The 13,012-nt window shown below is 32.2% G+C and overlaps 1 long non-coding RNA gene across 1 annotated transcript; it reads right to left on the bottom strand.

Annotated features, from left to right (window-relative positions):
- Positions 1–258: 258 nt before the first annotated feature.
- Positions 259–10,825, bottom strand: LOC148783327 (uncharacterized). The gene is made up of 3 exons (XR_016049522.1): positions 10,759–10,825; positions 5,852–5,985; positions 259–463 (listed from the first exon to the last, which is right to left on the bottom strand). It is a non-coding gene; the product is annotated as an uncharacterized LOC148783327 (long non-coding RNA).
- Positions 10,826–13,012: the final 2,187 nt, after the last annotated feature.

The following is a 13,012-nucleotide window of genomic DNA, read 5'->3' as shown; positions in this document are numbered from 1 at the left end:
ATATATTCAAATAGCAAAAGCTAGAAATAAACCAACTCCCTTAATAAAACCACCGGAAGAATATAGCTTTTCTGAAATACTTAAATGAATTGGTCAAAAAGATAGCGGCCATAAAGAACCTACTATTGCTGAATTAAAACACGAAATTAATGAAGTGAAATCTGAACTTAATAAATTAAAAAATTGAGTTAAACTATTAGAATTAACTAATGAATTAACCGATAATCCATCTGAAGATGAAGAAGAAATAGAATTTGATGAACTAATCACTAATAATAGTATATTAGATAAACTAGAATCATCAGACAATAAACAAGAACCTCAGTTAAATTTAATCAATAAATATTAAATCAAAAATGGTATACCTTAAAAAAAATCATAGTCCACAATGAATACCATTTTCAATCCATGGCCTTGATAGATTCAGGTGCCGATTTGAATTGTATAAATGAAGGACTCGTCCCTACAAAATATTTAGATAAACCTACTCAAATTCTAAATACAACCGATGGAAGCAAACTAAAAATAAACTATAAACTATCAAATGCAGCCATATGCAATAATGGTATTTGTCTAGAATTATCATTTATCATGGTAAAAGGACTCAACCAAGCTATTATTCTAGGTATTCCTTTTATCAGTATGTTATACCCTATTGTTATAGACCATACTGGAATAGAATCAATGATTGAAGGAATAAAAGTAAAATTCAAATTTATTGATAAACCAAAAATAAAAGAAATAAATAATATAAAACAAACTATACAAAATAAAGGGAAATTTTTATATCAGCTCAAAACTGAAATAAAATATAACGCAGTTGAAGAACAGCTATAACTTCCTGAAATAAAACTAAAAATTGAAAACCTAAGACAACAATTTGAAAAAGAAATATGTAGTGATTTACCTAATGCTTTCTGGAATAGACAAAAACATATAATATCTCTTCCATATGAAAAAGAATTTTTTGAAAATAAAATACCAAAAAAAGCTCGTCCAATTCAAATGAATTCCAAAATGGTAGAAATATGTCATAAAGAAATAACTTCTCTCTTAGAAAAAGGATTAATAAGGCCAAGCTCATCTCCATGGAGTTGTACCACTTTCTATGTAGAAAATAATGCTGAAAAGAAACGAGGAGTTCCAATATTAGTTATTAATTATAAACCACTAAATAAAGTTTTAAAATGGATCAGATATCCAATTCCTAATAAAAAAATATTTATTAGACAGACTTGTAAATGCCTGTATTTTTTCAAAATTTGACCTTAAATCAGGATACTGGCAAATACAAATAAATGAGATCGTTATAAAACAGCGTTTAATGTTCCATTTGGCCAGTATGAATGGAATGTCATGCCATTCGGCCTAAAAAATGCACCATCTGAGTTTCAGAAAATTATGAATGATGTTTTAACCCTTATATGACTTCTATGATAGTTTACATCGATGATATTCTTATTTTTTCAACTGATATTCATCAACACTTTAAACATCTAAATATATTTCTCAATACTGTGAAAAATGCAAGCCTTGTAGTTTCTGCAAAGAAAATGAATATCTGTCAAACTAAAATTAGATTTTTAGGTCATAATAGCTTCCAAGGTACAATCATTCTCATCAATAGAGCTATTGAATTCTCTACTAATTTTTCTGATATTATCCTAAATAAAGTAGAATTACAACGATTCCTATGATACTTAAATTATATTTCAGATTTCATTAAAGATTTTGCTATTATTGCCAAACCTTTATATGATCGATTAAAAAAGAATCCTTCTAAGTGGACGGATCAGCATACTAATGCTATTCGAATTCTTAAAAGCAAATGAAAAGAAATGTGATGCCTTCGAACTTCGTTTAGGAGGAATCCTTACACAAAAAGTAGACACTAAAGAACAATTAGTACGATATGCTTCTAAGGCATGGAATTCAACCCAACAGAACTATTCAGCAATTAAAAAAAAAATTTAGCTATTGTCCATTGTGTAAATAAATTTCAGAGTGACATTCTTAATACTTCATTTCTTATTCGAACTGATTGTAAATCCGCTCGTGATATTTTGTAAAAAGATGCTCACAATCTTGTTTATAAACAAATTTTTGCCCGATGGCAAGCCATCTTATCTTCTTTCGATTTTACAATTGAACATCTACATGGTTCTTCCAATTCTCTTCCTGCTTTTCTCACACGTGAATTTTTGCAGGGGGGGAAGGGATCTACTACCTCTTGAACCAGAACCGGATACTTACGCAATACAATTATTTAATATGAATATCAATAATAGTAATAAAGGAAAGTTGCCTATGGAGATTGTCCCGACTATATCCGACTCTCCCCTAAACTCTTATCTGCCTTTATCTCCAGCCAGATCAATCAATTACCCAAAATATTCATCTCAGCAGAAATCCACTCCAGACTTCACTCCAGCCTCTAACCCCACTAAATCCAATAACCCAAATAAATCCGTATATGAAGAAACTATTTTCTTGATAGATGTTACTATTGATGAAAAACATCTACATATTGACCCAAATAAGTTAGCCCCTCTATATTTACAAAACCACCTCAACCCTTCAAATGGAAACAAGACTAGAGAATGATACGAGGTTGTTCTTTTAGATACGGGATCTATATCAATAGTTCATTTCTTCAATCCCAATATAAAAATAATTGAATACTCGACAATACAGATATGAAAATTATTATCTTATGATGATTGGGGATGTAGCCCTTCCCAGGGCAGGAAACTTCAAGCCCCAGAATTTCAGTATAAATCCTATCGATATACTGAATATATAGATGCAATAAAGTGTTTGCATATCAAAACCTAAATAATTCTCATACATGGTTTGTCCAGATTAAAATGCCTATTTTTAAAAGATTTTCCAGTTGGTTTCGTTACTGGTTTCTAATCTGGGGATCAAGAACTCAGATACTGCCTGACTCATTCAAAAGGGCTCAAACAGCATTTGCTGAATATAATGGAGCTAATGATGATATTGATTATCATCTTTATTTTATGGCTATATATCAAATACCTTGGATAGTAAAGTGGGAATATGGAATAAATGAAAATACTCATAATAATTTTGAATATATACCCCGATTGGGAAAGAGAATATCGATTCGAAGGTGGGATGTTTTTAGCATGGACCCAAATACTATAAAACCCAAACGGATACCTCCTACTACTCATGATTACCACAATACTCCCAAAGAATTTGACCCAAATACTTTTGCCGAATATATAAGACAAATGAGAAGACAAAACCTCAGAGCTACGAAAGATGAATTGGAAAATCAGCTCTTAAAAATCATATAAGAAGAAACTTCTGAAGCCTCCACTCCTGTATCCGAGCCCGATGATGACTTTAGCCAAAGACCCGAATAGCCCGGCTCAGCCCAGCAACCTGTATAGCTTGTCACATCCTCCAGATGTCTTGTCACTGTGAATAAGAAGCCACATGTACAACTATCTAGGAGAATCTACAAAAAAAAGACAAAAAGAAGTCTCTAGATGGCATCCGCCGTACGACAAAAGATGCCTTCCGTACTATATGGCCGATAGAAGATATTTTTTGCTTTTTCTTTAAGTCATGTCATGTACAAAAGTTACTTTTACTTTTTCTTTTAGTCATGTCAAGTCGTGTCATGTCTTTTTCACCCTTTATCTTTAAGTCACATCTGACTTTAAATATTCCCTTCTGTCTTATCCACCTTACCAGCTTACCTCTGTGAGTGCAATGCCAGCTCACCATTTCCTTTCTGTGTTATCCTCCTTGCCAGCTTACCTGTACGAGTGCGATGTCAGCTCACCACTGCCACCGATAAGATTCTTTTTGCTTTAAGATGTCTCCTCTCCACTTTACAGCTCGACTCCTTCGCTTGCTCGCTCACACTTGCCTATAAATACCTCTCTTCTCCTTCATTTGAGACATCGAGAATTTCACCTCTCTCTCTCTCCGCTCTGCAAAGCTCTGCCTACTGTTTCTCTCTCTATTCTGAAAAGTTTCAGCACCTTTACCCTATCTACCCTATCTTTGCAAATTTGCCAGGCAAGCTTTTCTTCAAGTAAGATCTTTCCATTACTCTTTATTTTCGCTTTGAAATGTGTGACTGTAATATACTAAGTTACCATGGTTCTGTCCGGACGAATGGCAACACTTTTCAAGTTTCTGCCTTTGTAACTTGTAAGTTGTACACCGTGTGTATTCAGTTTGTATCTGTTTGTCTCTGCACTTTGTCTCTATACTTAAATCTGTATCAATAAAGATTGTTTATATTATGCAGTTTAAAATAATAGTTAGCGTTAAAGTATTAAATAATAATTATACCACTTGGATATTATTAGATATCTCTGTTATTTCATTCATTATTATTCTATTCATCATTTTATATTACACTTCTCTTCTTAGATCATTATTAGACTATAGCACCATGTTCTCTATGATATTAAGATAAATTAGAATTTAAGAATGTTAGACGATTTTAGATCTTGGAGCTAATTGGTATCACGTGTGGATTTACAATCAGTTCGAACTGATTGTAAATCTCAGCGTGATATTCTGCAAAAAGATGTTCAAAAGCTTGTCTCTAAACAGATTTTTGCCCGTTGGCAAGCAATTTTATCTTCTTTCGATTTTACAATTGAACATCTACATGGTTCTTCTAGTTCTCTTCCTGATTTTCTCACATGTGAATTTTTGCAGGGGGAAGGGAGCTACCGCCTCTTGAACCAGAACCGGATACTTACACAATACAAATATTTAACATGAATATCAATAATAGCAATAAAGGAAAATTGCCTATGGAGATTGTCCCAACTATATCTGACTCTCCTCTAAATACCTATCCGCCTTTATCTCCAACAAGATCAATCAATTACCCAAAATATTCATCTCAACCAAAATGCACTCCAGTTTTCACTCCTGAATCTAGTCCCAATAAATCATGTAGCCCAAATAAATCAGTGTATGAAAAAACTGCTTTCTTGATAGATGTTACCATTGATGACAATCATATACATATAGACCCAAATAAATTAGCCCCTCTATATTTACAAAACCCCCTCAATTCTTCAAACGGCAACAAGACCAGAGAATGGTACGAAGCTGTCCTTTTAGAAACAGGATTTATTTCAATAGTTCATTTCTTCAATCCCAATACCAAAATAATTGGATATTCGAAAATACAGATAAAAAAATTATTATCATATGATGATTGGGGATGCAACCCATCTCAGGGCCGGAAACTTCAAGCCCTTGAATTTCAATATAAATCATATCGATATACTGAATATATAGATGCATGGCATAAATTGTTTGCATATCAAAACCTAAATAATTCTCATACATGGTTTGTTCAGATAAAAATGCCTGTTTTTGAGAGATTCCCTAGTTGGTTCTATTACTAGTTTATAATCTGGGGATCATGAACTCAGATATTGCCAGATCCATTTAAAAGTGCTCAAATAGCATTTGCTGAATACAATGGAGTTGATGATGATATTGACTATCATCTTTATTTTATGGCTATATACCAGATACCCTGGATAGTAAAGTGGGAATATGGGATAAATGAGAATACTCATAATAATTTTGAATATATACCCCGTTTGGGAAAGAAAATATCGATTCGATGGTGGGATGTTTTTAGCATGGATCCAAATATGATAAAACCCAAATGAATACCTCCTACTACTCATGATTGTTAGAATACTCTTAAATTTGACCCAAATACTTTCGTCGAATATATAAGACAAATGCGAAGACAAAACCCTAGAGCAACCAAAGATGAACTGGAAAATCAACTGTTAAAGATCATACAGAAAGAAACTTCCGAAGCTACCTCTTCTCCATCTGAGCCTGATGAAGAATTCAGCCAAAGACCCGAATAGCTCGGCTCAGCCTAGCAACATGTACAGCATCTGACAGCTGTATATCCATCCAGAAGAAGCCACCTGTACCGCTATCCAGAAAACTCTACAAAAAGACAAAAATAAATAAAGAGGACGACAGATGGCATCTGCCGTACGACAGAAGCGACAAAAGTCACTAAAGCAAGATGCTCTCCGTACAATATGGCCGACAAAAGTTCTTTTTGCTTTTCTTTTAGTCATGTCATGTACAAAAGTTACTTTTGTTTTTCTTTTAGTCGTGTCATGTCTCTCTCACCCTTTATCTTTAAGTCACATCTGACTTTAAAGATTCATTTACCTCGCCAGCTCACCTTGCCAGCTTACCACTGCCAGCCGATAAGATTCCTTTTATGCCTTCTCCTCTCTTTGTGTCTAATCATGACAATGCCAGCGCGACACCTTTGCTTGTTCACTCTTACCTATAAAACCCCTCTCTTCTCATTCAGTCGAGGCATCGGGGATTTTCACCTACTCCCTATCTGTTCTGAAAAGCTCTACCTGCTCTCTCTCTCTCTCTCTCTCTCAAGCTTCAGCGCTTTTACCCTATCTACCCGATATCTGCAAATTTGCCAGGCAAGCTTTTCCCAAGTAAGATCTTTCCACTAATCTTTATTTTCACTTTGGAATGTGTGACTATAATATACATAAGTTACCATCGTTCTGTCCGGACGAATGGCAACACTTTTCAAGTTTCTGCCTTTGTAACTTGTAAGTTGTACATCGTTTGTATACTGTTTGTAATTTGTATCTGTTTGTCTCTGTACTTTATTTGAATCTGTATCAATAAAGATTGTTCATATCATGCAGTTTAAAATAATAGTCAGGGTTAAGGTATTAAATAATAATTATACTACTTGGATATTATTAGATATATCGGTTGTTTCATTCATTATTATTCTATTCATCTTTTTGTATTACACTGCGCTTTTTAGATCATTATTAGACTATAGCACCATGTTCTCTATGACATTAAGATAAATTAGAATTTAAGAATTTCAGACGAGTTTTAGATCTTGGAGCTAATTGGTATCAAAGCCATTAGAAACGCTTAAAAAGTTTTACTGTTAGACTTTTTTTTAGCTGATAATAGTTTTTATAAGATAAGATTATAATAAAATTAGTCATTTATAAGATAGTCCGAGTGTTAAGACTCATTGTCACCCAGTCGTTAAAGACCATCAAGGCCAGGAAGAGTCGTTCAGATCGTTCAAGACGTAAGAGGTTGACCAGAGTCATTATCTGTACCTATAAATGGAAAATTTTATTAAAACGTTATCTAATAAAACACTATCATCTTCTAAAAATACTCTAAGGGTAAAAAACAAAGAAGAAGTGGTTATTGAAAATGTTGAACAACATACTCAAAACTGGATCATATCAAAAGTCCCAGTAACAGACGTTTATAAAAGGGGAAATTTTAATCTCAAAATTGGATACGCTATTAAAACAGTAGAGCAGAGTCTACCCATTCAAAATGAACAAGAAAATCTTCAGTTATTAACGAATAAAATTATACAATCTCATAAAAATAAAGAATATCAATATCTTCATATAGGCTTAATTCAAGTAGCTGTGAAGCTTTTAATTAGACTAGGATTAAATACTTCATTCTATTATGCTTAAGAGATGAAAGACATAATAATTTCTCAGACTCACTATTAGGAATAATTGAATCCAGTTTATGTAATGGACCAATTTATTTTAATTGCTTTCCTAATTATGCTATATCATTAAATGATCCGAATTTACTTAAAGTACTAACTTTAAATATTAAAACACAAGGACTTGATATGCTACAAGGATCTCAAAATATAGCTATCATCTATCGAATATTATAAAATAATGACCACTTTATGTCCTAATGTTATACAAATAGATAGAAAAGGATAAACTACTTTCTTTCAAACAAATACTGAAAGATCAAATATTATTATCCCTAAAACAATACAATGGTCACAAATACAACTTCCACATGAATGGAAAAATCAGATGTTAAATCAAACAATTAAAACTCCTCAGAATAAGATTCCGAATCAAATAATTGAAAATATAGATGGAGAAGTAGAAATACTATTTAATACAAGAACTCCTTCCTTAAAAATAAAAGATGATAATTATCTTCCCATATCAAAGAATTCATCAAATTTCTTATCATCTAGAAGATCTGTGTCAAGTATATCCAGACCAGAAACTGCATCATCTTTAGAGCCTTAAATACAAGGATTAGTTAGAACTCAATATAATATACATAAACCTATATATCGACCAATGAACGCTGATATTCCAGATCAGGATTTTCAATTATTAATATTACAAAAGGAAAAGAAAATAAATAAAGACTAAAAAATGATTATTTAAGCGAAAACAATAAAGAGTTTAGAAATTGGTACCTAACTACCTTTTCAAAAGAATTAATACAAATGACTCATAAAAGATATAATAAATTTTTGAAAAAGGAAAAAATAAACTTAAGATTTTTTGAATGGCTCAAAACTACATTACTTTTAAAAGGAGTAAAAATCCCTGAATTCCATAAACTCCATACTCTTGAAAATCAATATCAAACATATACTACCGATCAACAAAAACAAATTCGAAGTATCCGTCCTCCTGAAGAAAGTATAAAAATTATAGGAAAAGATAAAAAAGAGGAATTAGAAACTATAGCTACTCCTTATAAAACACTTCCCGGAGAACACTATCATAAAATAGAACTATTACCTCATATATTAGAACAAAATAATTATACAAATTTATAGTTACAAACTATAGGAAAACAGACCACCAGAATAGAAAACATTATCAGACAACCACAAGAAAAAGTTGAAGAAAAGAAAAAGGTAATATTATTTAAACTTCCTCGTCTAATTAATAAAGAAAGATTTCAAATGAAAGAAGAACATTCTTCTGAATTAATGCAACAATTAATAACCAAATTAGCGAATCTAGATATCCAAGAAAAGGGTAAAGCTAAAATTCAAGAGTCAATAATAAAGATAACAGAACCAGCAGCTATGATGCTACAGGAAATACCGAAAATTCAGAATACTATTACTAATATCAAAGATGCTTTTACTCAAGAAAATAATATCAACATAATATATTATGGTAAAAAATGGAGACCTGTATTTCAAACTAGAATGTACCATCATATACCTACTCCAGTTGATATACAATTTGAAGAAGACCTTATATCCCATACTATATCCTATTCAGGATGAACTATTGTTAATTGAAATATAGAAGGAATGGCCGAACTTCAGATTCTTGATACAATGAAACACATGACCATGGATGCTACTGCGTGCAAGGTCTCTGGAGCCCATGATCAAGATGTAGCGAAAGCTATTATCTGTGGTTTCACTGGTTGGCTCAGAGGATGGTGGGATTTCCATCTCAATGATATCTCAAAACAGCAAATATTAGCAGCCACTAAACAATCATATATTAAAAATGAATTAAATCAAGAAATCGTTCAAGCAGAAAGCGACGCTGTCAATACCCTCATATACACAATAACCCTTCACTTTGTAGGAAGCACTGCCTTACTAGAAGCACGATCTGAAGACCTCCTTTCTAATCTTAAATGTCCAACCCTTTCTCACTATAAATAGTATAAAGATGTTTTCTTTTCTCGTCTTCTTATTCGTGAAGATAGTAGTTCCGATCACTAGAAAGAAAAATTTATTTCTGGTCTTCCTTATCTTTTTGCTGAAAAAGTTCGCAATCGACTTAAGACCAAAAATGGGGGGATCATACCCTATCAACTCTATACTCTAGGCGAATTATCAGCAGAAATATGTGCCGAAGGGCTAGCTCTTTGTACTGATCTAAAACTCAAAAAACAACTTGATAAACAAAAGATGACTGGTCAAAAAGAACTAGGTGATTTTTGCGAACAATTCGGATATAGTTTAAATTTGTCTCAACATAAACCCCATAAGAGAATAAAGACAGAAAAGAGACAAAAATCCTTTAAAAAAGGTTATAAGAAAAATAAATATGAACAAACTTCTAAAGGAAGTTCTAAAAATAAAAGGCCTAAAAGGAAAATACCTCCATGTTATAAATGTGGAAAAGGCCTGAAAGGAAAATACCTCGATGTTATAAATGTGGAAAATTAGGACACTATAAAAATAATTGTAATATCAAGAAAAAGATAGAATCATTAATATTAGACGAAAATATAATAAATCAATTATATAAAATTATTCAGCTATATGATAATGATATAAGTACAACCTCATCTTCCTCTTCTGAAAGTTCTGAAGAAGGATCAGATATAGGAATAATAAAAGATGAAGACTTATTAAATGAGACATCTTCCTTATCTGACAACGACAATAGATGTGCATGTCATACCTTTACAAAAGAAGATAATTTAATTTTAGAAATTATAGACAAAAATCCAAATACTGAAGATAATAGAACAATAATCAGTCAATATATTCAAATAGCCAAAGCTAGGAATAAACCAACTCCATTAATTAAACCACCAGAAGAATATAGCTTCTTTGAAATTCTTAAAAGAATTAGTCAGAAGAATACCATTCATAAAGAACCTACTATTGCTTAATTAACACACGACGTTAATGAAGAAAAATTTGAACTTAATAATTTGCAAAACAGAATTAAGTTATTAGAATTAACAAATGAGTTAACTGATAATCCTTTCGAAGATGAAGAAATAGAATTTAATGAACTAATAACCAATAATAGAATATTAGATAAATCAGAATCATCAGACAATAAAATAGAACCTCAGTTAAATTTAATCAATAAAATATTAAATCAAAAATGGTATACCTTACTAAAAATCATAGTTCAGAATGAATACCATTTTCAATCCATGGCCTTGATAGATTCAGGTGCCGATTTGAACTGTATAAACGAGGGACTCGTCCCTACAAAATATTTTGATAAAACTACTCAAATTCTAAATACAGCTGATGGAAGCAAACTAAAAATAAACTATAAACTATCAGATGCAGCCATATGCAATAATGGTATTTGTCTAGAATTGCCATATATTATGGTAAAAGGACTTAATCAAGCAGTAATTCTAGGCACTCCTTTTATCAGTATGTTATACCCTTTTGTTATAGACCATACTGGATTAGAATCAACAATTGAAGGAATAAAAGTAAAATTTGAGTTTATTAACAAACCAAAAATAAAAGAAATCAATCTATAAATATATAACTACTCCTATATTTTTACAGTAATGAAAACATATTGCAATGGAGATCTTGTCAAACCTGTCATTACAAGGTTTGTCATGTCATACTTAAGGATAGAATCGATCTTGAAGCAACAAAAAAGGATTGAGGGAGTTTGGTTAAGAAATAAGATTTCCAAAAAAAAATACATTTTTTTTCTTAAGAACCAAAAAGACAAATCTTTTTTTTCTTAAGAAACAATATGTCTAAAAAAAACAATGTATTCTCATTAAGTACAATGTGGCAAACTTTATGATGGCAGGTCTGACAAGATCTCCATTGTAATGTGTTTTCATTAATGCAAGAATACATGAGTGGTTATATATATATATATATATATATATATATATATATATATATAGTTATCCTTTGTGACTTCTTAATATAATTGCTCATTTCCTTTATATGACTAATGTACTCTAGTATCATATCTATAGAATGTGTAGTGTAAGGGGTCCAAACTAAATGCAGTCTCTTTCTTATCAAGATTTCTTTGCCTTGATATAACTTTTATGATTATCAATGACTAACTGTGCCACTTTGTCTTCCACAATATCTTCGACAACTTTATCGAGCTCCATGAATAATAATATGCATGTCCTTCTCTTATGTGAAAGATCTATATTAGACTGAAAAAAATACCGTTGGGGCAATAGGTCAAAAAATTCACTATAAGCCTTCTTCGCCCATCTTTCCAACCATCAGACATAAATGTGACCCCAGTATTATCCCATGCCCTTTTCAATTCTTTGATGTGTGATTGTATTAAAGTAACCTCATCATCAAAAAGCTTCCAGATAAGCTCTGCAATAGTAAGGGGTTTGGCTCCTACCCCGGCATCAGCTATATCATGCACCATAGGTCAAAAATATGGGGACTTTGCTACTATAAATAGGGTGGCAATATGATAAAAAAATCTAGCAATTGCCTTTCTCATAGTTTCGGCTTTCTCCTCATGAGATAATAAGTTTCGTTTAATGGTATTGGGGTACATGGGTGTCAAATCTAGAGGGCTCAGGTCGGGGCAAGGGTTGGGAGTTGGAGTCGACATAGGATCGAAGGTCAAGAATGAGATGGGATCGGTAGGTAGTTGATGGCCAACTAGTGGTAGTAGGTCGGGACGAGAAAGACAGTCTCATCACTAGAGGCTCAGGAGATACTATAGGCTTTGGAGCATGAGAATTAGACGCTCCTCCCTATCTAGCAAACATCGCATCGATTTGCATTTGCCAATCGTAATACTCTGCTAGACTAGCATGTTTTGCTTGCTCCATCTGAGCCTCAAATTCTTCCTCATCATGGGTGAGTGAGTTGAAAATATACCCTCCCTACATCCTCAATGATCATCTCTCTTTGTACCTTCTTCCCTTTGGCAATCTCTATTGCCTTTTGAACATCTTTTTTAACAACCACATGCACCATGCCACATGACTTTACATTATCTTGAATCCTGCAAGCTGATGTTTCAGGCGATTAATGCCACTTGTCATCTCCTTTACACATAAATTACACCGGACCCACCCCTTTTTCTTACCATCGAGCTTATCTCCATATTGCCAAAATTGATCCTCAATCGTCATCTTTTAAACCTATTAATGTAAACGCTGAAGAAGAATATATATTGTAATATATACATTGTAATTGCTTCTAGAACAAGGTCTATGTTACTTAGAATTAGACATTTCGGTTTGTATTATATCCATAATAGATATTGGAGCAAAACAACACATACCAGTATAGGAGATTACAAGTTTGTTTCATTATCTTTTAAAAACAAAAAACACGATTAAAAAAAAAAAATAACAATCAAAAAATTATTGCTGAGAAATTAGAAAGAAATAATAGATTTTTCAATTTTTTTTATAGTTCATT

Source organism: Amborella trichopoda, chromosome 2 (genome assembly GCF_054954075.1).
Source record: "Amborella trichopoda isolate Santa Cruz 75 chromosome 2, AtrichopodaSantaCruz75HAP2 v2.0, whole genome shotgun sequence".
Classification (NCBI taxonomy): Eukaryota; Viridiplantae; Streptophyta; class Magnoliopsida; order Amborellales; family Amborellaceae; genus Amborella; species Amborella trichopoda.
This window is presented reverse-complemented; position numbering and strand designations above follow the sequence as displayed.